General features: G+C 38.2%; 1 long non-coding RNA gene across 1 annotated transcript in view; it reads right to left on the bottom strand.

Moving 5' to 3' along the window:
- Window positions 1-24611, bottom strand: part of LOC118804373 — a 57988-nt gene that overhangs the window by 22570 nt on the left and 10807 nt on the right. The gene's annotated exons all lie outside the window — the stretch shown is intronic.

Here is a 24611-nt window from a genome sequence, read left to right as displayed (position 1 = left end):
TTGTTCTATACCGTTGTAACACCTTTGACTGATTTGACAGGTATAAAATTCTTTACTTGTTCCATCATACAAAAAACAGGCTTTCCCACTCCATCAATGAGTACCAAGTATGGGGAGAGTCACAAAGAATCCACTCTCTTCCATGTTGTGTTGTTTATAATTTTCATTTTGTTCCTATCGATCCTTTTTAAACTTTCACAATGTCAATGACGTCCTTGGCAGGAATCCACAAGTTAAATTTATCAGGCCACCCCACCCATTTCACCAAACACATCCTTTTGCAGTTTTGTGTCTTTTCATCCAAGATTTTCTCTATTTTAAAGGTTTTGTCTTTTCCGACTATAATTTTTTTCAGCTCTGGTTCATAAAACGTCCCCTCTATGTTTTCACCATCGATGTCTTGCAATTTATATACCGGAGGCTCTCTTGGTATCTGTTCCACTATTGTAAAATATTCATCCTTATAATTTTGCTCGTACCCTTTTTCAAACTGCCTTTTTAAACATGAAATTCTGATGATGTCACCAACCTTAAACTTAAAGCTTAGTTTCTTTGCTCTTGAAGGAAACAACCCGTACAAGGTTTCAAAAACTTTGACGGAATTTGTCTCGTTCAACTCAACAGGTTTCATGTTGATGCTGCTGTGGTAGTTGTCATTGTACGCGTGAACCAAGTTCTGTACTACCTCGATGTTTTTTCTCGTATTAACGGCTGTGAAATATTTCCACATTTTATTCCTGAGCGTCTTGTTAAACCACTCACAGATTGACACTTTTTAACCCGTGCCCGTAGCAAAGTAAACGATGTTGTGCTTTTTCATTAAACCTTGAAAGTTTTTTTTTAAAAATTCTTTGCTTTGGTCAGTTTTAGGAACTCTCCCTTCCTTAAGAATGGACTCAAAAGCTTTGGTTACCTCAACTCCTGACTTGTTTCGTAATACATGTACCCAAGCATATTTGAATAAAATATCTATACAAGTTAACATACATTTCATATTGTCATTATTCTCTGATAAGTTGGTCATATCCACTAAATCGGCCTGCCATTGTTCATCCATGTTTTTCACAAAAACTTTTTTTTTTTATTTCACAGAAACAGGTTTATGGAGAGTGTACGCATCCTGAGCAGCTAACCAGCTTTTGAGGTCATTATCATTTACCCTTTTACCTATTTTCTCAACAATAGCTCTTTGCAAACTCTCAACCCCTCTGTAAGACCCGGGGTCAGAGGGTGTACAATATATATTTTTCAACAACCGCTCAGTCATTTTGGTGCGCCTCTGTAGTAATGGACAAAAATGAGTGTGGAGTCAACATTTTATTGTTACAAACTCAGAAATCTAGTGACGTGAAATAGATTTAAATTTTTGTCTGATAAAAAAGAAAACACTCAATCATTTTTCCAACATTGACATTTTCCTTGTTCATGATCTTTAAAACACACACATCGGTTACATGAACTGTTTACAGCAGCAGATAGCAGATTTTTCCAATTCATGTTTGAACGTCGTACAAACTCCATTTTCTCTTCTAGTTTTACAACAGTGTGTAGGTCTACGTATAACTGACTTGAAAAACTATTTTCAACATTAACTCTTGCTTCAATTACTTTGCAGAGCAGAGATGTAACCCGCACCTTCAGATGCTTCTTGGAGAGGTTAGAGACGGTGGTGCTGATGTTACCCATGATGGGTCTGTCGGATCCAGAGAGCTGTGAAAATTTCAGGAGTTGACAATGTCTTTGTTCACTTGTTCGCTGTAGACCTGTGCAGTTTTGTCTTTGATCTCTTTCACAGCCACCTCGATGTGAGTTTCATCTCGTAAATCGCTCATGATTGTTTCAGCAATGGCTTGGATTTTTTCCAGAGACGGTATAGAACAGATTCCGCACAATTTTAGAGCTCTGGTTAAGGGGTATTTTAGCCAAGGTTTATACAGTTTTGTCAACAGTCTTTTAGCGTTGATGTGCAGATAGTAGTCTTCAGGATCATACAAACATGTATGACATGTATGCTGATGCTGACTAGGGTGGTCAATGGCGTATCCGTTGCAGTTTTCTCTCATATCTCTTTCAAAGATTCTTTCCAGCAGATCGCCGGTCACAGCACGGATGATGGAAAGCACGGCCATGCTTATACACCCGTCAAATTCATCAGATGCTTTTTGTTCAGTCGATCCTGTAGAAGAGTTATCCATGTTCAGAACATAAGAGTACATGTTTAAGCGTTCATTTCAGCAGACGTTCACTATGAGTACAAAAATCTTGTGAAGCGCCGACGCAACCCGTACAAAGTTTCAAAAACTTTGAAGGAATTTGTCTTGTTCACCTCGACAGGTTTCATTTTGATGCTGCTGTGGTAGTTGTGATTGGCTTTATTCAGCATGTGATGGGTTTTGTGACATCACTCTGACTCCTCCCCCAATTTCTTTCACAAACACAATGTCAATGTCCACATCAATGTTGCCTGCAAATGGATAGCTGATGTTGGGTTCAAAATAATCATTCGGCCTCATTTTAAGTTTTTCTATGCTTTTAATTTGTTCCAGCTCATCAAACAATCTTTCAATGCATTCCATGCATTCCTGATACAATTCTTTCCACTCTCCCCCATTTTACAATCCCGTGGGAATCTTTTCCGATGAGTCCCACACCCAGTGCCAAACGCTTGCGGCTGCACAACATGGATAGACATATGTCACACGTGCCGTCAGCATTATTTTTGGTATGGAGAGCAAAAGTGTGTAAAAATGGATGCCCTGAAGGTTTCCAGGGTACTATGGTACTATGAGTATCTTGTAATTAGCTTCACACTTTGTATATCTGGTGTTACAGGAGTGTGTGTGTGTGTCTGTGTGTATGTGCATGTGTGTGTCCTGTTCAGGCCTCCGGGGCAAGGGGTGTTGGTGGGGGGGTACTGGTAGGGGGTATTGGGGGCCAGAAGGTTTCCTTTGCAGGTTTCCTGTTCAAAAACAGATGTCTAAACCAGATGCTTAATGGATGTATGTGATGTTGTTCAAAAGGTCTTTTGCCCATCAGGTTATTTGTTCAAACCAGATGGTTTAAAGTTTGGGGTTACAGGGGTCAAAACAGCACAAGGTTTCTGATCAGGTTTCCTGTTCAAAACATGTGTCTAAACCAGATGCTTAATGGAGGTATGTGATGTTGTTCAAAAGGTGAAGGGTGACCCCCCGGGGGACGGAAGGGGTGACCTCCGGGGGCACGGAAGGTCAAAGGGGGCATGGCTACGACCTGTCAAAATTTGACATACAAAAAGCGCCCCATAATATCTCTCTCAAATACATCATCACGTCATTGTTCTCTCTCTGAGAGTGTTGCTCTCTTTCTCATTCTTTCTCTTAGTAAAAAAAGGGAAGTTTGGGGAAGTTTGGGGAAGTTTGACCATATCAGCCCAGTTTTTTCAAAACTACATTGGCTGCCAGTCAAATTGTACATTGAGTACATAAAAAGCTCTAAACGGCCTCGCCCCTCAGTACCTGAGTCAACTTATCACTTATCTCTTATCATGAACCATCATGCCTACTTAGATCACAAGGTCCTGGCTTACTACTGGTACCTAGAATCAATAAAGTTACATCGGGGGGGAGAGCCTTCTCATAAAAAGCCCCCCAGCTTTGGAATAATCTTCCAGTCAGTGTTCAGGACTGAGACACAGCCTTAATCTATAAGTCTAAGCAAAAAACCCACTTGTTTAGATGATTCTTTGGTAATTAGTTTTCCCTGTTAGATAAAAAGGTGCAGATCTGGGGGGTTCATGGTCATAGAGTATTATGGTAAACTGGGGGTGTTGGTGCTGTCATACTGCTGCCTCATGTGTTCACTCAGGTTTGCTTATGGTGGAGCGGAGGGGCGCTGACACCTCAGGGAGCCCTCATGTCTGTGTTACCTTCTGGCTCTCTTTTTCCTAACAGTAGTCACTGGCTTTCACTGGTAACAGCGGCTGTTTTCATAGATCTGTTTCTCATTGTTACTCTGATAGGCCTCTAACAGTGGTCATCAGTTATCTATGGTTAATCTAAATACTTCTGTCCAGTGACAGGCTGGTTTCTTTTTTTCCTTATTTTCTGTATACAGTATTTTATATTGTAATATCTTATCCTCTTTTCATGCTCTGTTATTTTTTGTGCTGTCTGGTGTTGAGCAGTGGAGGATGGGCTTCATTTTTGGTTATTGGTTCCTCTCAAAGTTTCTTCCCCTTAGTCATTGTTTTTTTTCTCTGACACTTTCACTGGGGTGTGTTGCATCAGCAGTAGATGATGTTGGCTGGAGGTGATGGATCTTATCTGTTGGTGATGAGTCTTGCAGTACTGCATTCATTTTCAGAAACATAAAATATATGAAGGACATAAAGCTTAAAGTTTTTGTTTCTTTTTTTATTTCGTTCTTTGAAAAAGGAACCCTAATAACACCCTAAATTAACCTTTTAATGCAATCCTTCTTTTCCACTTTTTATAAAGTTTAAATAATATCTGTCTTAAAAAATTGCCCCATTGGCTCCCAAAATGGAGGGTCCTTTGAAGTGATCCATAGAAGAACCACAGTTGTTTCAATAACTGAACCAATGAACCTATTTAAAGTTTAACCCTTTAAATAGTCAGGGTTCACCGACAGGCCTGAAGTTTCATTAAACACTTCTATAACCTAAGAATATGTAACATGACGGAACTAGTCAGATGCTTGTGAATAAAATCACTCAGTGAGGCTTTACTTGAATCAGGATAAATCAACAGACATGGTCAAAAAACAGGCAAGAATCAGAGCCAGGGAGAGAGAATTACCAGACCAGAGGGAGATCAAGAGAATAGATCTAATTAAATAATTAAGATGTAAACAAAGTCATTCAGAGTGAGTTGGTGTGAAATGCTCTGTTCTAGAGAAACTTACAGAGTCAGAATACTTCACCATTCCTGGTGATAAGAACCAGACATCTGAAGAGTTTAATACCTCTAAAAGCTCTCTCACAGAAAGTTATCATATAAATGGTTATGAATACATTGCTTGATGCCTGAGATATTGTTTAACATTGCTAGTTTTAGTTTAAGTTGTAACGTTTTAGTCTAAAATGTTCTGCTAATCCATTTCTTTTTATCCATTTATGGCAGAGGGATATATGCAGATGTTGTAAGCTGAAATGGTCTCTGGAGATTTAGCACTACTTTGCCATCAGCAACACTACATATAAAAAGTCAGAAGACGTGAAGGTTCACTGGTGGTTTGCATAGTAAATAAAATGGCTGTATTTGCAGTGTAGACATTGTGACCCATTGAAAGGATTTGACGTTCTTCTTTTGATCACTCCATTTGACAGTAAAATTTTTAGATGAATATTGTATCAAAATTATATTTAAAAATTAAGATTGCATCAAAAGATTAATGTTTTATGGTTCTTCTTTTTATGAAAACAGAAAGAAAAAAGAAACACAGACTTTAAGCTTAACAACCTGATAGAATCCAAACCCGGGAGACTCGATCTGTTGTCTGGACAGGTGAAGTTTATTTGTTGCGCGCGCAGGTTCCAGACACCCAGCCAGCCCCCCTTATACAATGGGCTGTCACACTTTTATAGCTGGACTGATGCCAAGATTAGACCCAGCGTATACAGGACAAGTAACAGGTGTGACAACATGACCATATAAGGAGAAAGACAACAATAGGCAACCTAAAATACAACTTCAAAACACACACACACAACACAGCACATTAACTTCCTTCAACCTATATATAGTTTATGTGTCTGAAAGTAAATGCAGTTAGTAAGTATTGCAGGATCCATACCCTATATCTGAGAAATTAGTTGTTCATGGTTGGTATTCTCCAACTAACAACAATCTCACCAGCAGTGTTGATAAGGAAACACATACTGCTTAGCAGTCCTTGCTTTCCGCCACTGCCAGTTTGTTATCAATGCATCAGTGCTTGAATCTGAAGATCCAGTTGCAGCTGAAAGATCTAACATAGGATGATATGAACCGCAGTGGTATCCCCAAGGGTTCGTCTTCAGCACCTTTAGTTGGGGAACATAATTGTACTATAATCCACTGTAAATCATAGTACATAGATTTCTACTTACCCAAAGTTTGGGTTGAGATTAAGGTTAGGTTTAGGATTAGGGCCAGGTTTAGAGTTAGGATTAGATTTTGGGTTAAGGTTAAGGTTAGGGTTAGGATTATCTGGAACATCACAATAGTCAAAGTCAAGTCAAAGTTTATTTCTATAGTGCTTTTTACAACAGGTGTTGTCACAAAGCAGCTTTACAGAAAAATCCAGGTCCAAGCCCCAATGAGTGTCACCAATGGCAACAGTGGCAAGGAAAAACTCCCTGAGCAAGAGGAAGAAACCTTGAGAGGAACCAAGACTCAAAAGGGGAACCCATCCTTGTCTGGTCGACACCGGATAGCAAACAGTGTTAGTATAAAGTATTAGAATACAAAATAGGGAAAAACAGGAGGAGCAACAGTTGATTTGATAGTTTGAGTTTATGCAGCAGCAGCAGCATCAATATATCATATTAGCCCATCAGATTGCATCAACCAGAGCAAATCAGTTTCCATCTAACAGAATCTAAACCTCATGTCAATAAAAACCTATGTTCACAGAAGTGTTATGTCAACCAGAAGTTGAAAATGTTGGTTATTAGAATAAGCCAGGTTTATGTCAGTTGTCATGGAAGGCTTATGTAACTGTCATGTAGCATTATATAATTAAGCTACAATAAAGTGTTGCCCACCTTAAGTACAGTTTCTCTGTACTTTTTATTCTTCTGAAACAACCTGGCTACTCTTGCAGCATCATGGACAGAAAGAATACATTAGCTAGGCCTGTGAAAAAATGGACAACACTAAGCGGAGGTGCCAAAAAACAGGAAACCATGACCAGGCAAAAACAGAACACAGCAAAGCTGGGGTGTTAAAACGTGCCAGACGAGGTTACCAAAAAACGTGTCAGAGTATTTTGCTTAGACAGACAAGCATAAGATGCTTATATTAATAAAAAAGTGTGCTTACAGAACAGCTTTATGATACAGAAAAGATTCTCCTTGTAAGGAAATTCGCAGAATTTCTTTCAAATGCGCTATATTTCACAACGAAACAACATCCGGCTACAGCCATTTCAACACTTCTGCCCTGTGGCAAAACAAAATGATAACCATCTACCTCAATGCAGTACTAACAGTTTCTGTTCTCTATACTTTTTGCATCCCTAAAACAAACTGACTAGTTTTGCTTTTCTATCATTGTACACTTAAAAAAGATGGTTCTTTGAGGGTTATTTAGTAAAGAAAATGGGTCTACATAGAACCATGAACACTCAAAAACCCTTTGCATGATTCATTTTCATGATAGTTACATGAAGTTGCATTTGCATGATGGTTTCAAGCTTGCCATTGCAACAATAGAAGAACCTTTTTGGGTGCTATATAGAACCTTTTTCAAAAATATTTTTTATAGAACCATCTAAAGCACAATCTGAAGAACACCTTTATGATGCAAAGAAGCCTTTAATCATACAAAGGGTTCTTTGAGTGTTCATGGGTCTATATAGACCCATTTTCTTTACTAAAGAACCCTAAAAGAAGCATATTTTTAAGTGTACTTTGATGGAAAAGCAAATGCAGTCAGTTTATTTGAGAGATGCAAAGAGTATAGAGAACAGAAACTGTGAGTTCTATTTTGAGGTTGATTGTTATCATTTATTTGTGTGTACGTGCAGCTTCAGTGGTGTAGACAGAAAAACATTTTTAGGGTAGATTTCATAAAAGGTTGGGGGGCCAACTTGGTAAATGCAATTTTCCAAATGCTAATGTCTCACAGTGTCATTAAGTCATGCTGTAGCCTATTTCTGACAGCTGTACAGCTATCATCTTATAACGCTTTTCCTGTATGGTGAATCAAAATAATAGCAATCAACCAAAATGTAGGGTTCAACACTGCAGCCCACTCCAGTATACAGCATACATCAGCTTATCACAGGCACTTTTGATCAGAGTTAAATTCAGACCTCTGGAATGTTTAAAGATGGGGGAAAAAACACAGTAAACTCAATGTTAATTATCCAAGGCTGAAACATACTGGCACAGCCAGCAGACCCAAAAAATAAGACTACACTGAGATGAAATCAGACAGCTGGGATATGCAAACATGAGGAACCTCAGACAAATCATTCTAGGCCAAAGCACACAGTCATGGCGGGCATGAAAAAGGTTTATGGTCTTACATATGACTTGATGCACTGAACTAATGATAGACTTTTTCATGCAGGCCATGTCAGCTTTCGTAGAGAAAAAGCATTGTAAGAAAACTGACAATGATCAATGGAAAGAAATCGACACACTCTACAGGTAAGAATCTCACTTTGAAACGCCCCAGTTACATCTTTTATCTGATGTGCTGATAATGAATTGAAGGCTTGTAGCAATGGCAGATAGCAACAGCTGCTAAACAGTTGTAAATGTAATTTGACACTTTTCACTTCTGGCTAGAACCACAGCCACATATCAAAGTTATCATTTTCATTTTCAATGCATCGTTCTCAGAATAAAGGTGTTCTTTGGCATATTAACATGTGGGAATAAGATGATTAAGTCATGGTCATGAGATCGTGCCTTGTTAAGCTGTGGTCAAGGATTAATTCTCATTCCTATACCTTACTAACCAAGGCCATGCATTAGGATCTCATTCCCACACCTCACGAAGTCGCAGCAATGCATTATTTTTATTTATATTGGATGTCACCAGCAGGGCTCCGTACAAACACGTTCCCACACCCTGCACTTTGGTCCTCCCCCTATACCAGCCTGTGAGAGAAAATGTGAAAATAAATGAAACATTTGTTTAACACAATCTACTCTAAGACAAAAATAAAAGCAACAGCAATTATCAGCATATTTACAGTGTATTTACTTTGCTTTGTGTTCAAATTCTCCCATTTCACCTTAATGGTGCAGCAGTTCTGACACCTGAGGCCATTTAAGGTGGATGATTTTTTATGCTTGTTACGAAGAAAATGACCAGAATACACAAACAATATTAAACTAAAATTAAAAATTAAATTTAAAGATAATACAGTGGTTATCATAATTTTCAAAGGAGACACACACACACACACACATACATCTCACACACGCCATATATAGACACAACACACACACATGCGCACACCATATACAGACACATCACATACACACAAACACACACACACACACACACCTACATACATACATTTCACACACACACACACACACACACGTACATACATCTCTCTCTCTCACACACACACACACACACGCACACACACGCACACCATATAGACACATCACATACATACACACACAGACATATATCTCACACAAATATACACACACACACACATACATACATCTCACACACACACACACACACCCACACACAACATGTAAATACCCCAACCACCGATTTTAATTTACATATTTTAAATATATGAAATATATATGCTTATAAATACCATTTACCATTAAATGTGTGACTACATAAGAGGAGAAGGAATGTTGCTTCTTTGTTTTCTGAACAGAGACAAAAATGGTTTAAGTGGTGAAATCTGGCATTCACATTCGTGTGTGGTTTGTGAATGAGTTTCACTGTATGCTAATGTCATTTTAAGGATACTTTTTTTTATTATTTATTTATTTATCCATTCATTCATTTGTGCATTTCTTAGACAGTGATACTGAACACATAACACTGGCAACTTTAACCTCCTAAATGGCCAGGGCCTGTCTGCAGACCCAAAGTTTTATTACACACTTACGTAACCTGCACTGTAAAAAGTGGCTACCGTAAAAAGTTGCTACAGGAACTTCAATGCAAACAATTTACATTTAAGTACCTGTAGCTACTGAATAATAAGTCTTGGTATGTAATAAGCCTGGGATTTTAAGCGGGTTTTGGAATCTTCTAGAGAACCACAATTCAGACCAGAACAAAGCTCTCAATGCTGCCATTTTCACCTATAGAACAGCAGACTGTGTAAGGAGATGGCAGAAAAGATCCGTGTCCCATAACCAGCATTCACATTTAATATTTATTTATTTCAGTATGTTAAGTTCAGCATATAAGCACAGATTATGCATTAAAATAAGTGTTAACTTGTCCAGTTTGGGGCACCCAAATCTTTGCATATGACTGTATCTGAAAACTAAGCTGCCAAAACAGCCCATTTTGAGTTTGCTGTCTTTGTGATGTCACAAAAAACATTACATTTTCATACAGTACTGTGCAAAAGTCAAATATCTTTCAGTACAATCACCCATTAAGTAAAGCATCAAGAAAATACATATTTAACATAAATTATAATATTTCCTTCATGAGTGCTTTATCAGTACTTTGTGTGTCCACTGTTACAGCTTCCATTGTTTTTCAAATAAATCTACAGCCTATTTTCAGTCTTAAAATTTGCTTGTGTTTTCTGCTTTTCACTACACTGTTAGAAATAAAGGTTCTGTTGAGGTACATTTTTTATTCATTAGGGTAAAAACAATGTGCATGTTCCCTCAAAGGTTAAATAGGTTTTTCCAGGTGAAAAGTATGTATTTGTACGTATTTCATAACCTATTGTTTTAAAACAGAACAATAAAATAAAAAGCCTGGAGGCGAGACAGTGTGTGTGGAGTCAGTACAGCTTAGAACATATCATTTCAATGGAATAAGATACAGTTTTGTTCCCTGACTAAAGGTAATGAGACGTACTCTTATGGGGTGCCACCCCAGTGACAAGGGGTACTGCCCCAGTGACAGTTTAGTACCTGAGAGCGTGTGATCCAAGAAATTGCAAACATATTCAGTGATGTTGAGGTCCGGACTCTGGGGTGGTCAGCCCATTGTTCAGCTTCTTTGTTTGATGTGTCCGTCTCCTTTTCTCAGTGCTGAGTCGTCTTCTCACAGTGGAAGGATGGACAGAAACACCCGTGGATGTTTTCAGATCTGAAGCAGCTTGATTTTCTCCTCTCTGTTTATCTGATAGGGGCAGTTTTGGTGTCTACCAGGTCTTCCAGGTGGTTATTAGGAGGTTGAGTTTCTCTGGAGCTTTTAATCTTTTGGGTCATTTTGGGTCATATCACTGTAGATGTTACACTGCCTTCAGAAGTTGCTGAATATCTGAATGAGGAGTAGAAGATTTGGGTTGGAGTTGAGCCCTACAGAAAGGTAGATCTGCAGGAGGAGGGTGTGGTACCACTGGAGTAGAATAAATGCTTTAGTTTTCCATTTTTATCAGTTAACAGCAAGAAATTGTGTTCTTGTGGAGTTTTCAACTGTTGTGTTTGACTGGGCACCTATTAACTCTTCTAAACCAAAAGATGCGGTTATAATGCACAAGTGAGTGAGTAGGCCTTTAACTATATTTATGCCTGTGTCAGAATGACTGTTCACATTAGTGTGATTACAATCAGGGGTTCGTTTGCGACACAGAGTGTGAGAGTTCTGTGGAAGATGTTGAGCAACATGCTTCTAAGGTGCAAGATATACACCAAGAACAGATCAGTGCTCTTGACTGTCTTTTGTTTTTGCATTCTTAAAAAAAAATCACCCTCCACTGGAACAAAGGGACTGAGACCAAACCCTGAAAAACAGCCCCAGCCTATTATCTCTCCTCCACCAAGCTTTGGGGGTAGTCATGGACTGGAGGTTAGGGAACCAGCCCTGTGACTGGAAGGTCGCCGGTTTGATCCCCTGAGCCCACAGTACATGACTGAAGTGCCCTTGAGCAAGACACCTAACCCCCAACTGCTCCCTGGGTGCTGTGGATATGGCTGCCCACCACTCCAGGCAAGTGTCCTCACTGCCCCCTAGTGTGTGTGTGTTCACTAGTGTGTATGTGGGTGTTTCACTGCATGAATGGGTTAAATGCAGAGGTGAAACTTTAAGATTGTGTTTCTCATACTTTGAGCTATTTGCTCATTTTAAAACTGAGGTACAGATAAATAACAATGATCAGACAAGTGAACCATTTTTCATTCTTTGATGCTATTGTTTCTTGTCTCTGTTGGGTTTTATGGCCTTTCTTTTAATATCACTGTGGGTTATATTGAGTCAGACTTCATGTCATTCTTCATGTCATTCTTTCTTCATGTCATTCTTCTGAAAGTGGATGAACAGTTCCCGGTTTTAATGCTAGAGCTAGGTTCTATACTTCCTCAGTCACAGAGAAGACCAATCATGTGACACTATGGTGGCCAAAATGGTTTAAGAATCTCCGAAGCAGCCAGTTGTGACCAAGAATTAGAAGATATGAAGGTCCAAGTGGGCAAGAATTACCCTAAGTGTTTTATCACAATGCTCTGAGACCTTCCCATGTTTGTGATTGGTTCTAATAGCTGCACCATTTGTTCCAAGATCTCCCTCTGATTGTTGTCAATGTCCTGAAGTGTTTTTTAGACTACATCCAATGATCCTCTCCACTGTCCTGATTACGTAAGTTAATCCATTAGTGTGAGGTGGAGGAGCCAAACCTGGTTGCAGATGATGTGAGGATGAACTTGATAGAACTGGATTATCAGGTTGAATTTCTTCAGCTTTCTGCTGAAGCTGGGTAAGTCCAGTGCACTGTCTGGGGTCAGCTCAGAAAGCCAGGTCACTGTAAAGCAGAGGGTATTGATATATATATATATGTATTGACTGAAATTTGAAAGCTGTCATATAGCTAAATATATCCACATTATACATTGTTTTGTTTTAGGGCTGATCATGATGTCCAAATTAAACCCAGATGGTCCGAATGTCCACTCTATCCCAACTTACAACATAGAGATACAGAAAAAAAGTGGACTATCTGGGAGGCCCTGAGGACTGGTTTGAGAACCACTGATATAGCATAATATTGAGTTGTTCCCCATTTTGAAGAAGGAACAAATTAGAACCTATACGTATGCTTTGATGAACCGATGGATGGATGGATGGATGGATGGATGGAGTGTAGAATATGGAATTGCAGTATTCCATTGAGATCATGTTGCACAAAACCTATGCCATTGCCCATACAAAAAGTAATGTATTGATAAGAACAGGATGAGGTAAAAGTCGGGAACTGCTTGAATATCCGTTGTTGATGCCATTGTTACCAATACGTACTAGATTTACCTGCGACAGGGCTGGACTGGGAACTAAATTCAACCCTGGACTTTTGTCTAGACCAGCCCATTACAACCACAGTGGCCTCCCCCCAACCACGATGCCCTTTAACACTCCCACACTCCCAGGAGTGAGTGCTAGTTAGCATGTCAGTTCATTTTCATTAATTTAGCCATCTCTAGCCTTAGTGTACAAGTAGACTGAATGAACTCACTCTTACTCACCCCCTCTGCATTTTGGCCCTATCTTACAGTGGTTGGTTTCTGACTTTTCACTCACCCTGGATATTACAGTACATTCTATTCATATTTCGGGATATGATGACAATATATACTGTTTGTTTCATTTTCATTGCTCATTGTATTGAGAAAATATTCTTTTAGAAATTATATACATGACAATGGGAGATATTTTGGGTAATTGAGTGATATTTACACTTTCAAGTGAACTTTATGTCCCACAATGGTCAAATTCAGTTCTGCTGCTGTTAGTCTGCCTTAAATCTCTCCTAATTGCCGATGTCACGGTAAATAGCTTTACTGACAGAAGCACACTTACGCCAGCCACACTACACCCCACCACCACACACACAGACACCAGGGTGGCCAACTTTCACATTTTTGTTAGATTGAGATTTCAGTAGGCTGGGCGGGGCTGGCGGAGGTTCGGTCCACAACATTTAATGACTTTTTAGGACATACAGATATTTCTAAATGTCAGCGTACACAGCCACTGAAGTTCCATCTCAAATATTGCTAAACAAAGCTGGGCAACACTTTACAATACTGTTTCATAGTTAATAAGTTACTAATCAGGAACTAAGCAGGAACAAGTCGGTCTGCATTAACACTCAAGCAACTACTTTTAACTACCAAGGACTACTACTTAACTTCTCGACAGGTAATAGTGAACTAATGATTAGGGTAGTTCACTAATAAGTAAACAATAACTACTGAGTCTCATAAAGAATTACTTAGTAACTATGGTTTCTTAGAATAACTACTCATAAATTACCGATCAATTCAACACTAATTGCTAATCCGGTATTACTAAGTGGTAATCCCACTCAATTCTATTGAACGCTTTCTCTGTGTCCAAGGACAAAACTGCACACGGAGCATCTTGTTGTTGTGACGCATGTAAAACATGCATTAAATGTTGAATATTATCTGCCACAAGCCGTCCTTTCAAGAACCCAGACGGGTAAGAGTGTATTAATTTCCCAATATATTTAGCAAGTCTATAGGCTAGCACCTTAGAATACAATTTAATATCAGAATTTATCAATGAAATTGGATGAAAGTTGGCACACTGAGTGAGATATTTACCTTTTTTAGGTAACAAGGATATCATAGCAACATTCATATGATCATGAAAAGAGCCCACCTCAACTGCAAACTGTATGGCTTCATACAACACCAGACCAAGAATATCCCAAAAGCAGAACAACAGTGCTGGTGGAATACCATCTGGTCCAGGTGCTTTACCTTCAGGAGTATTTTTCAGTGCTAAATGTAGTTCTTCTAAAGATCACTTAGCTTTGGAAGGTCAAGGTTATCTAAAAATTGTCTACAATCCTTGGTATTAAAGTCACTCCTAGAAGAATATAAATCCTGATAAAATGATTTGAAAGTAGCATTAATGTCTTTTGGGTCAACTACTAAACCATTCGAAGAAGAGTGGATGGAATCTATTGTAGCAAACCTTTCACACTGCTTTAATTTCAGAGCAAGAAGCTTGCTAGGTCTGCTTCCGTAAAAGTAGTATCTTTGTCAAACTCTATGTATAATGAACTCAGCTTTTCTTCTTAACAAATCATTCAATTTTGCTTTAATTATGCAAAGTTTATTTTTAATATCTTCATTTTATACCCTTTTAAGACTTTGTTCCAATACATGGCATTGCTGTTCCAACATACTAATTCTGTTAAATAGAAATTTTAAACATTTTAATGAACAAACTTTTCTATCTGACCGCAATGAGTGTAATCCACCTTACACTAAAAATTCCAGATTTTTATTTGGCACTAAACCACTTTAGCAAATCTTTTCTAACGGTAGTAAACAAACATGCCCGTCACAAAAAGCAAAGAATAAGAGGCAGATCAAGTCCCTGGTTTACTAGTGAAGTTTCCTTATTGTCAAATCAGGCCAAATCAGATTATTATCTCTGCCTGATTACCAGCTCTACAAACATTCAAAACCTTTGGAAAACTGTAAAATCCCTTAAAAACAATTCCTCTAGCCTTCCAACCAGCATTATAGTTGATGATCAGCTGATATCTGATCAGAAGGGAATCTGTAGAGCTTTTAACACACATTTTGCTGCAGCTGGTCACATTTTTGAAAATACTGACACAAATCTGCTGTTAGGTCAAACTAATATTAACTCTATTGTTTCCAAGAGCCATGGTCTCTTCACACTCCAGCCCTTCTGTCCAATAATAGTAGCTAATTGTCTTACTACTATTAATCCACGAAAAACTACTGGTGAAGATGGGCTGGACCTTTACTTCCTGCACCTGGCAGCCCCAATTATTTTAGAATACATAACATATATTTTTAATGTCTCTGTTTTATCATGCAGAATTCCCAGGATCTGTAAAAATAGCTCATGTAACTCCACTGCATAAAGGAGGTGAGGCAGCAGATCTCAAAATTGTCCTGTTTAACTAAAATTTTAGAATTTCTAGTAAATAGTCAACTTAAATGATTTCTGTATGAAAATTCAATGTTTAATTGTCAACCTGGCTTTAGAGAAAGACACAGCACCATCTCTGCTACCACACTGGTTTTAAATGATCTTTATATGGCCACAGACAGGAAGAAGCATTGTGCTGCCATTTTTATTGATTAATCAAAGGCTTTTAATACAGGCTTTTAATATAGGCTTTTAATGGCTTTGATACAAATGCACTAAAATGGACCCAAAATGACCTTTCAGAGAGACAACAATACATAGCACTGAGTAATTACAAATAATATTTTTGACTATATTGACAGAGTATAAATACGTTGGCATATGGCTGGATGATAAACTTACTTTTAAATCCCATATTAATAAATTGGTTGGCAAATGTAGACAGAAGCTCGGTTATCGATAACCCACAACCCTCCTCCATCTACGCTGATAGTAGGTGACTCAATCACCAGAAAAGTTAAGCACCATACAGCCGTAGTTCACTCTATCTTTGGTGCAAAAGTCTCTGACATTACACAGCAGCTCCCCAGTCTTCTAAAGAAATACCACACAGTGAAGAAGATAGTAATACTTGTGGGATGTAACGATATCAGAAATCAGAACACAGAACTGCTGATAAAGGACATCACAATTTTTATGTATTTTTATTATTAATGTTTCACTATTTTAAACTTACCTGATTTGAGTCATTTTCTAATAACATTTACTTTTATTATTTTATATGTTCTTAACATTATCAATCCCTTGTTCTGTATCAACTCTGCAACATTGTAAATGAGGGTCACCCTCAATGTTGTCCGAGATTAAATAAAGATAGATAGATAGATAGATAGATAGATAGATAGATAGATAGATAGATAGATAGATCGATTGATTGATTGATTGATTGATGCTTTTGTGCTGCATCTTTTCCAAAGCCTGGTCTGCAGCTTCCTGTCGACTCAGGGGAAGGCAGCATTATTGCTGCTGCCATATGGGTATAGCTTCCTCTGTGTCAATGTCATGCTGCTCTAGATGAGCCTGCTCCAGCTCCTCCTCATTCAATGCAAAGCAGTCCTGAAACTCCACCAAGATCTGCCAGAGTCTCTCCTGCTGCTGTTTGTCCATCTCACGGACACTTTTTTGCCAGATGTCCCTCATGGCTGCCATTCTACTCTCCTTTCTGCAAGGTGGAGCCTCTGGTCAGACCTGGTTCAGTAGTGCATGGGATGCTGGGCTCACAGTGTGTGCTGGAGAGGGGGAAGCTCTTGTGGGCAAAAGGGCGAGCATGTTGCAAACTAACATGCTACACTACAATGAAAATTCTGCCTTCAGTTGTCCATGATTGCTTGGCAAAACTCCAAACAAACCACATTACTCAATAGAAGATTTTTGATTACAATTATTACTAATTGTCAGTGTTGTTATTGAAAAACTATTGCAACTATCACACTCTGTGTTCCAAAGCTGATATGTTTTGTCCTTTATACATTTTTCCCCCAAAAGAAATTACTGGATCCTCTGGATGTTAGGGAGTGGAAAAGTACATTTTGATTTCTTTGACTGTCCACTGGTGCCTGCTGCATCATATCCTGTTTTGTAGCAACAAATAATGTTATTCTATTTGTTTCTATATGATTTATTATGAAAATGTATATCGCATTTGTTTTTGTATGCAAGAAACCTTTATTTTCAAGCAAGCAAACCGTCAATTGAACATTGACTATTTTATTTGATATTTGACAATTCCATCACATCTTCTTTATTCAATGTGTCAAAATTTACATAAAATACATAGTTCCCTGGCTGTGCAGGGTCATTGGGTCCTCATGATTGTGAACTGATATGTAAAGAATTTGATACATATTGTAAATAAGCTTCATTCATTAACATTCTTTATCTTCTGTTTTGCCCAGAACTGGAGCACATCCACTCGTGAGAAGCGTTCCAACATCCAGTTAGGAGTGCCATATCCAGTCTGCAGTCCTGTGAGTAATATGGCACTTGAAAATGGTTTAAAAGGCAGAAAAATATTAATCAAGGTTTAATAATAAACATAAACAAATTTCACTTTGTTTTGACAAAAAACCTACAGATTCTTAGAATAAATAATACAATTTGCAGTTGTTCATTGCCTACACCACAGGGTCACCACAGGGCAAACTCTATGAGGGACCACTCCCTGACAGGTTGAAAACAGGACTTGCTTTGTTCTTCCAAGGTGTTGTTCCTTCAGTTGCCAGCGGGTACATTCTCATGATTCTGACACAATATACATTGATGAGCCAAAACATTATGCCTACCTTATATGCTCTTGGCAGCCAAACCTGCTCTGACCTGCCAAGGCATGGACTGAAAGATGTAAGGAGTAGCTTCCGCAGATTTGCTCCAGCTTATCCCACAAATACTTGATCTCATTGAGATCTGGGGAATTTAGAGGCAAAGGCAACACCTTGAAGTCTTCATCATATTGACAACCATTTCAAAAAAGGACTGTAGCTGGTCCACAACGATGTTGACATCCAACCAACGAATTGACATCCACACAAATGCCTGGACCCAGAGTTACCCAGCAATATATTGCCCAGAACTTCATACTCCCTTCACCGGTTTCTTCCCATAGTGCATCCTGGTGCCATCACTTCCACAGGTAAACCATGCTCACGTACCTTGCCATCCACTTGATGTAAAAGAAAACAGGATTCATCAGACCAGGTCACCATCTTCCATTGTTCTAAGGTCCAGTTCTGATGCTCATGTGACCATTGTAAGTGCTTACAATGGTGAACAGCAGAGGGGTCAGCATGGGCACTCTGACCAGTCTGTGGCTACACAGCAGGGTGCGTTGCACTGTGTTGTGAAATATTCCTTCAATAACCACCATTAAAAGGTTCTGTGACTTGGGCCACAGTAGCTGTTGATTCAGACTAGATAGGATAGCCTTTGTTGCCTTCATGAACCTTGGGTGCCCACCACCCTGTTGATTCGTGGTTTGTCCCTTCGCGGACCACTGTCGGCAGGTACTCACTATTGCTGACTTGTCGCTCTGGTCTTCAAGGCTGCCCGTTCCTCCCACATACAACACGTTCATATCGACTACGAGAACTGACTGTTTACTTATCATCTTTGACACAAGATAACCATTATTTGCTTCATCTGTAATTGATCACAACTTTTTGGTTCATCAGCATATATTAAACAGACACTGCATAGAAATTGTGATGTGTTTTTTAAGATTTACACTCTGGAACAACCAGTTACTGGAATTTCAAAATATAATTTTGTTTCATTATTACCTTTTTGTGGTACTTGTAGAGTCTCCATAAATCTGAAGGCTGGGCAAAGGGATGGAGATGACATTGCATTCCACTTCAACCCCCGCATGGGGACACCCTGCGTGGTCCATGACAGCTTCAGAAATGGGTGGTGGGAGAATGTAAAAATCATCTCAGGGGGTCCATTTGTGAAAGGAGGAGCCTTTGATATGTTCATGGTTGTTAAACCAGAAGAATATGAGGTACAGAGCTTGAAGAAGTAAAACGAGTGTAATAACAATTTCAATAAAATATGTAAGAAGTTACACAAACATTTTTTGCTTGAATTTCTTCAGGTAATTGTGAATGTGTTTTCTGTATGTTCTGGCACCGTATGCCAGCGTGTCTGTGCTTTACATCCATGGAGACATCTTCATGAACACCTTTGGCCTCATTGAAGTAAGTAGTTTTTGTTTATGTACTTTTTGGCAACAACCCTGGATAAAAGCACATTCATTATATCATCCATTAAAATACTGTAAAATAGTGTATCATTTGTAATAGTTTTTTTTTCTTTCCACCAGGTGGACAATGTCAATATGATGGTCACCATGCCTGCCCAAATGTGAAGATCCTGATCACTTTTTTCTTTATTTGTGTCATACTCAAGCATCATAAGGATCAGAATATCCAGTAGTCATATTGTTATATAAACCTTGTTTTTTACACAATAAACCCAGATTTTCCTAATTTGATGAAAGATTTGGCATCACAGAAGTTACCCACATTTGTCAACTTAGCTCCTGAAATTGCTTCTATATAAATTTAAAAAGTGCACCTCTCTTCAAATTTTCAAATATAGTGTGATATTCTTTGCTTTCCTCTAATGAAAATGACACAAGTTCAGGGACAGGGTATTGATCCAGGCTTTACACTTAAAGGGTGAATCTTACTTCACCCCCCCCTGTTAGTATATAGCATTTTGCTAAAATCTCATGCACTGGTTGTTTTATTAATGATAGAGCATATATTTGCAGATTGTTTTCTCAAGATATTTTCATTTTTTACATATAAATGCTTTTTTTACCAATAAACTGGGACACTGTACAATTTCAATGAAAAAATGTGACAGTGCATCCTGAGGATTTTATTCATTGATGGTTTTCTTTAAATAAGTTTAAATAAGTTAAAATAAGTTAACACATCCTCTTGTGGAGTTTTAATAAACGTTTCCTAAAAATAACTACTTTACGCATTAAAAGAATTATAATCACACAGACAAAGCTGATTAATAAAAGCATACTCATCCTCTCACAAAGGATATGCCTTGATTTGTGTATGATAGGGAGTTTTTGCATTGGAGAGTCCCTGAAACATTAGAAGCATCGACAACAAGGATGAGCTGACCATCAAAAGAGTGAAGTGAACCAATAAGAACCTACAGAAACCGGTTTTTGGAGGCAGTTATTAAAGCAAGAGTTAAAGGGCCTTGAAAACCGCTCTGTCCAGTCAAAAAATAGGAAGGTTTTTTCAATGTCATGTACGATTGGACGTAAGGGTGCTGAATCATATTCTCAATAAGGGTGATGAATCATGTTCTCAATTAAGTACTGAATAATGATATAATAGGGACTAAGATGATATGTGACAAGGTAATAGGGAGGGGCGATAATTTCATCGCCCCCAAACAGGATATAAAAAAGGTGCTTTGTGATGATCTTTGCATTTGGTTGTCCGGAAAACCATCCTGCCACCTAAAGCGAGGGCCTTTTCCTCCCCTCCACAAGAACTCAGCGGCTTAAGTCTATTATTCTACTTTCTTTTATTTTTGGTTGAATACTCTTTTATTTTTGTTTATTTTTGTAAGTGATTAGACAATAGTTAGAACAAAACCACAGTACAGAATAGTTTAGATTTTAAACCTCATATGTCAGGGTTTTGGGTGAGGAGAAAAAAGCTCTTTGGTCCCGACACTCTACAGGGAACAACCCTAACTATAACATATTTCTACACATTTTTTCCCAGTATGTTAAATTCAACAGTAACTGTATATTAAAATGTACAGTAGTGTGTTGTCTTCAGAGGACTTATTTTCAATTATAAAATCAACAAAAAGCCATATTTTACATACAACTGCATTTGCAGTTATCATTTTTCTTTTTTCTAAAAAAAAATGTTCAAAATATCAGCAAATATTGAATCATGAACCCAGTACCAAGAATCAAATCAAACCATGGGCCAAATGTATTGTTACACCACTATTGGTAATCTTAAGTAATCTTAAGTTGGTAGTAAATTTGGAGGACAGCTACAAAATATATTTCATATATTTCATCAATAAAGCTATAAATTTCATCTCTAAAATCACAGATTTCAGTGGTAACACTTTACATTAAGGGTCGCTAATCAATCATTAAATATATAATAATCAACTATTAGTTTCCCATTATTTAGTTATTAGTTAACTCTTCATTAAGCATTAGCTATTACTTAGTAATTGATTAAGCACTTATCAATTAGTAATTAAGTACACTGTTAGTTGATAAGTTAGTTTGTCGTTAGTTTGTGGCTTACTTACTCATTATCTGTGTGCTAATTGCTGCTTATTATATTGTTAATTAACTAATAAGTATTTTTCTTCATATAAAGAAGTAACGTGATAACTTACTAGCACTTATGTGTTAATCCTGCTAATTATCTGTTAATTAACTTTCCATCACCTCCATATATAAAGTTGCTTCACTTTTCTCACTTTGGTTCATTAAAGATGCTTATGGTCACATCTGACCGTAAGATGAGCGCACACAAATTCATGGACGGTTTTGTTATTCATCACGTTCATCTTGGCATATCTGTACTCATATCTGGTAGGAGTGCATGTAAATTTGGGCATAAATGCTGGATATGTGGCTAATTAACCAAAACTATTATCAACATAATCTGTAATTGCAAAAATAAGAACAACAATAGAAAATTTCAATAATACTAATTTGTGTGCATGACAGTCCAGTACAAAAGTGGATGTACTTACTTTACATGCACATTGATATAAACAAGTGCTGCAACTATTTCATGCTCCATTTAAAGACACATTACACATTACACTGTGCTTTTGTTGTCATACTACTGACTCACAAACACAGCTTCGGTCATACACTGCATAATACAGCGTTTATTTATTTATGCTTACTAGCATTGCTGGTCATTACTGTGTATGTATGAATGTACTCTCTGTATATAAACCTTTGGTGCCTGGGTGTAACCTAGCCCTATTTATCAATGTGTAGGTGAAAAGGAATTTTAAACTTCTGACATGTTACAGCAGGCAGCCTACAGCAAAACATGTAGAATATACAGCACTTATATAATATAGAACAAAGCATGTAAACTACCCAGCAAAGCAGGTAGAATATACAGCACTTATATAATATAGAACAAAGCATATAAACTACACAGCAAAGCAGGTAGAATATACAGCAAACATCTTTTAATATGGAGCAAACATACAGAATGTATGAATCCTGCTCTTCATTCACTCTCTAGCTCGTTCAACCACTGCTGCTCTTTCTCTCTCTCTCGTTCGTTGTGCCGTAGGGGCAAATTTTGAATGGTGTGTCAAAACAGATACTGGCAAATCCTGCTCATTCTGCCTTTAAGGAGCCTAATGTGACATCTATCTCTTGCGCCTGGCTGGTTCTCACTGTTCATGTGGGGTTTAGTGAATTTAGGACAGACAGTTGAATTTTGGCACAAAGAAAAGAACTGCACAGTGCGTAAACAAATCCATTATCTTAGCACACATCACAGTGTCAGCCAGCAAAGCCTTTTTCCTTTTTTGCTGCACCTACTGTGCACCGCCAGCTGCGGGTTTTTCCTTCTATCCATGTTCAGAAACCAGTGCTAGATACTTTTAATGAGTGCTAACAAGATGTGGGAGATACTTTCAGTTGTGATGGCAACTGCTACATGCTTCCCAAAGGCCACATCTGCTACTAGGATACCCTAGGGATGCTAGCAGAACTTCATCTTTACACTCTACTAGTATAAATTAATGAAATAAAACTTTCCACGTAATTTATCATGTTTGTCATCAGTTTACTACTTCTTGACAAGTTTGCTGTTAAAGGGTGAAAAAAGGACTAGAATTAGGTAATGTCAGCTGAGGTAACCTAAGGTTACCTTTTTCTGTTCACCTGAAATTTCTCTGTGTAAATTTCAAGCCACATGTGCTCTACTATGGTTTTGTGTGGTCTCAAAAAGGCTTTCATTTAATGTAGCAATAACAAAATGTTGAGTGGCGCAAAAATTAACAGTGGGAGGAGTGGCAGAATGTCACTGTGGGCAGACCTTCATTAAAAGGTACGGTTTCGGCTCCCGAGTGGCGCAACCGTCTAAGCGTTGGCCATATCATCAGGAGATCGCGAGTTCGATCCCTGGTGATGCTACAGCCATCCGTAGCCGGGAGTCCAAGAGAGCACAATTGGCCTCGCTCTCTCTGGGTGGGTAGGATGGCCCCTCCTTCTCCCCCCATCACTCAGCGCGATGCTAGTCAGCGCAGCCGTCTGTTAGCTGACGTAACAGATCTGGCGGTTGGCGCTTTCCTCCGAGCGCGTTCGGCTATCCAATGACGTTGCGTGAGCGGCAGCTCGAAAAGAAGCGGTGGTTGGCTTCACAGGTCTCAGAGGAAGCCTGTGTTAGCCTTCACCCTCCTAGCGTTGATAGCATCGTGTGATTGGGGGAGTCCTAACTAGCGGGTGGAATTGGAGACGACTAAATTGGGGAGAAAATCGGGTAAAAATTAAAAAAAAAATTATAAAAAAAAAATATAAAAAAAATCTTAACTGCATCCATTTTAACGATTCCTTTTTCTTTTATTTATCCCTTTATATGTATCATTCTTTGGCTTTAGACTAACTCTTTTGCTTTGAGTGACCCTACATCTTAAATATGTTTATTTAAAAAAATAAATGATAAATGATTGAACATTCCATTTCAATTTTAGATAATTTGAACATCTCAAAAATGCTAGCCAATACATCACTAGCAAACACAGCTTTGAACAGTTTTACACACAAAAAAATCATATATTTTATAAAAAACATAAAAAGTGACAATTCTTAATGTTACACACTGACTTTCTGACTATGGGATACATGTACTTCAAAACAATGGGATCTCACTGCTCACCATGTGGCCATGAGAGACAGGGATGTAGACTCACTTCCTGCTCTAAAATGCAGGGGTGTGGCTAAAATAAGGCTCCACTTATGGACTAAAACAGTTCTGGTAGTGACATGAAAATGTGCAACAGCATTTTTGGAATAAAGCATTTTATTTAAAAATTAAACTCATGACAAAAAATCTTTACAAACAAAAACTGCAAAAAAAGAAAGTATTATATTTTTCAGTTGAAATGTAGGGGTTAGGATATGGGACAGCTGCTTCCTTATAGAAAACACCCCATATCGCTCTCTCAATTAATGTCTTGGGTTTAAATAAATCATAATTCTTTTTTTGCTGTGGGACTGTAGTTTGAACTAATTTGATAGAACTGTCCAAA

This window comes from Colossoma macropomum, unplaced genomic scaffold, assembly GCF_904425465.1.
Source record: "Colossoma macropomum unplaced genomic scaffold, Colossoma_macropomum, whole genome shotgun sequence".
Classification (NCBI taxonomy): Eukaryota; Metazoa; Chordata; class Actinopteri; order Characiformes; family Serrasalmidae; genus Colossoma; species Colossoma macropomum.
The sequence above is the reverse complement of the archived record's forward strand: the minus strand, read 5'-3'. Positions and strand labels throughout refer to the sequence as shown.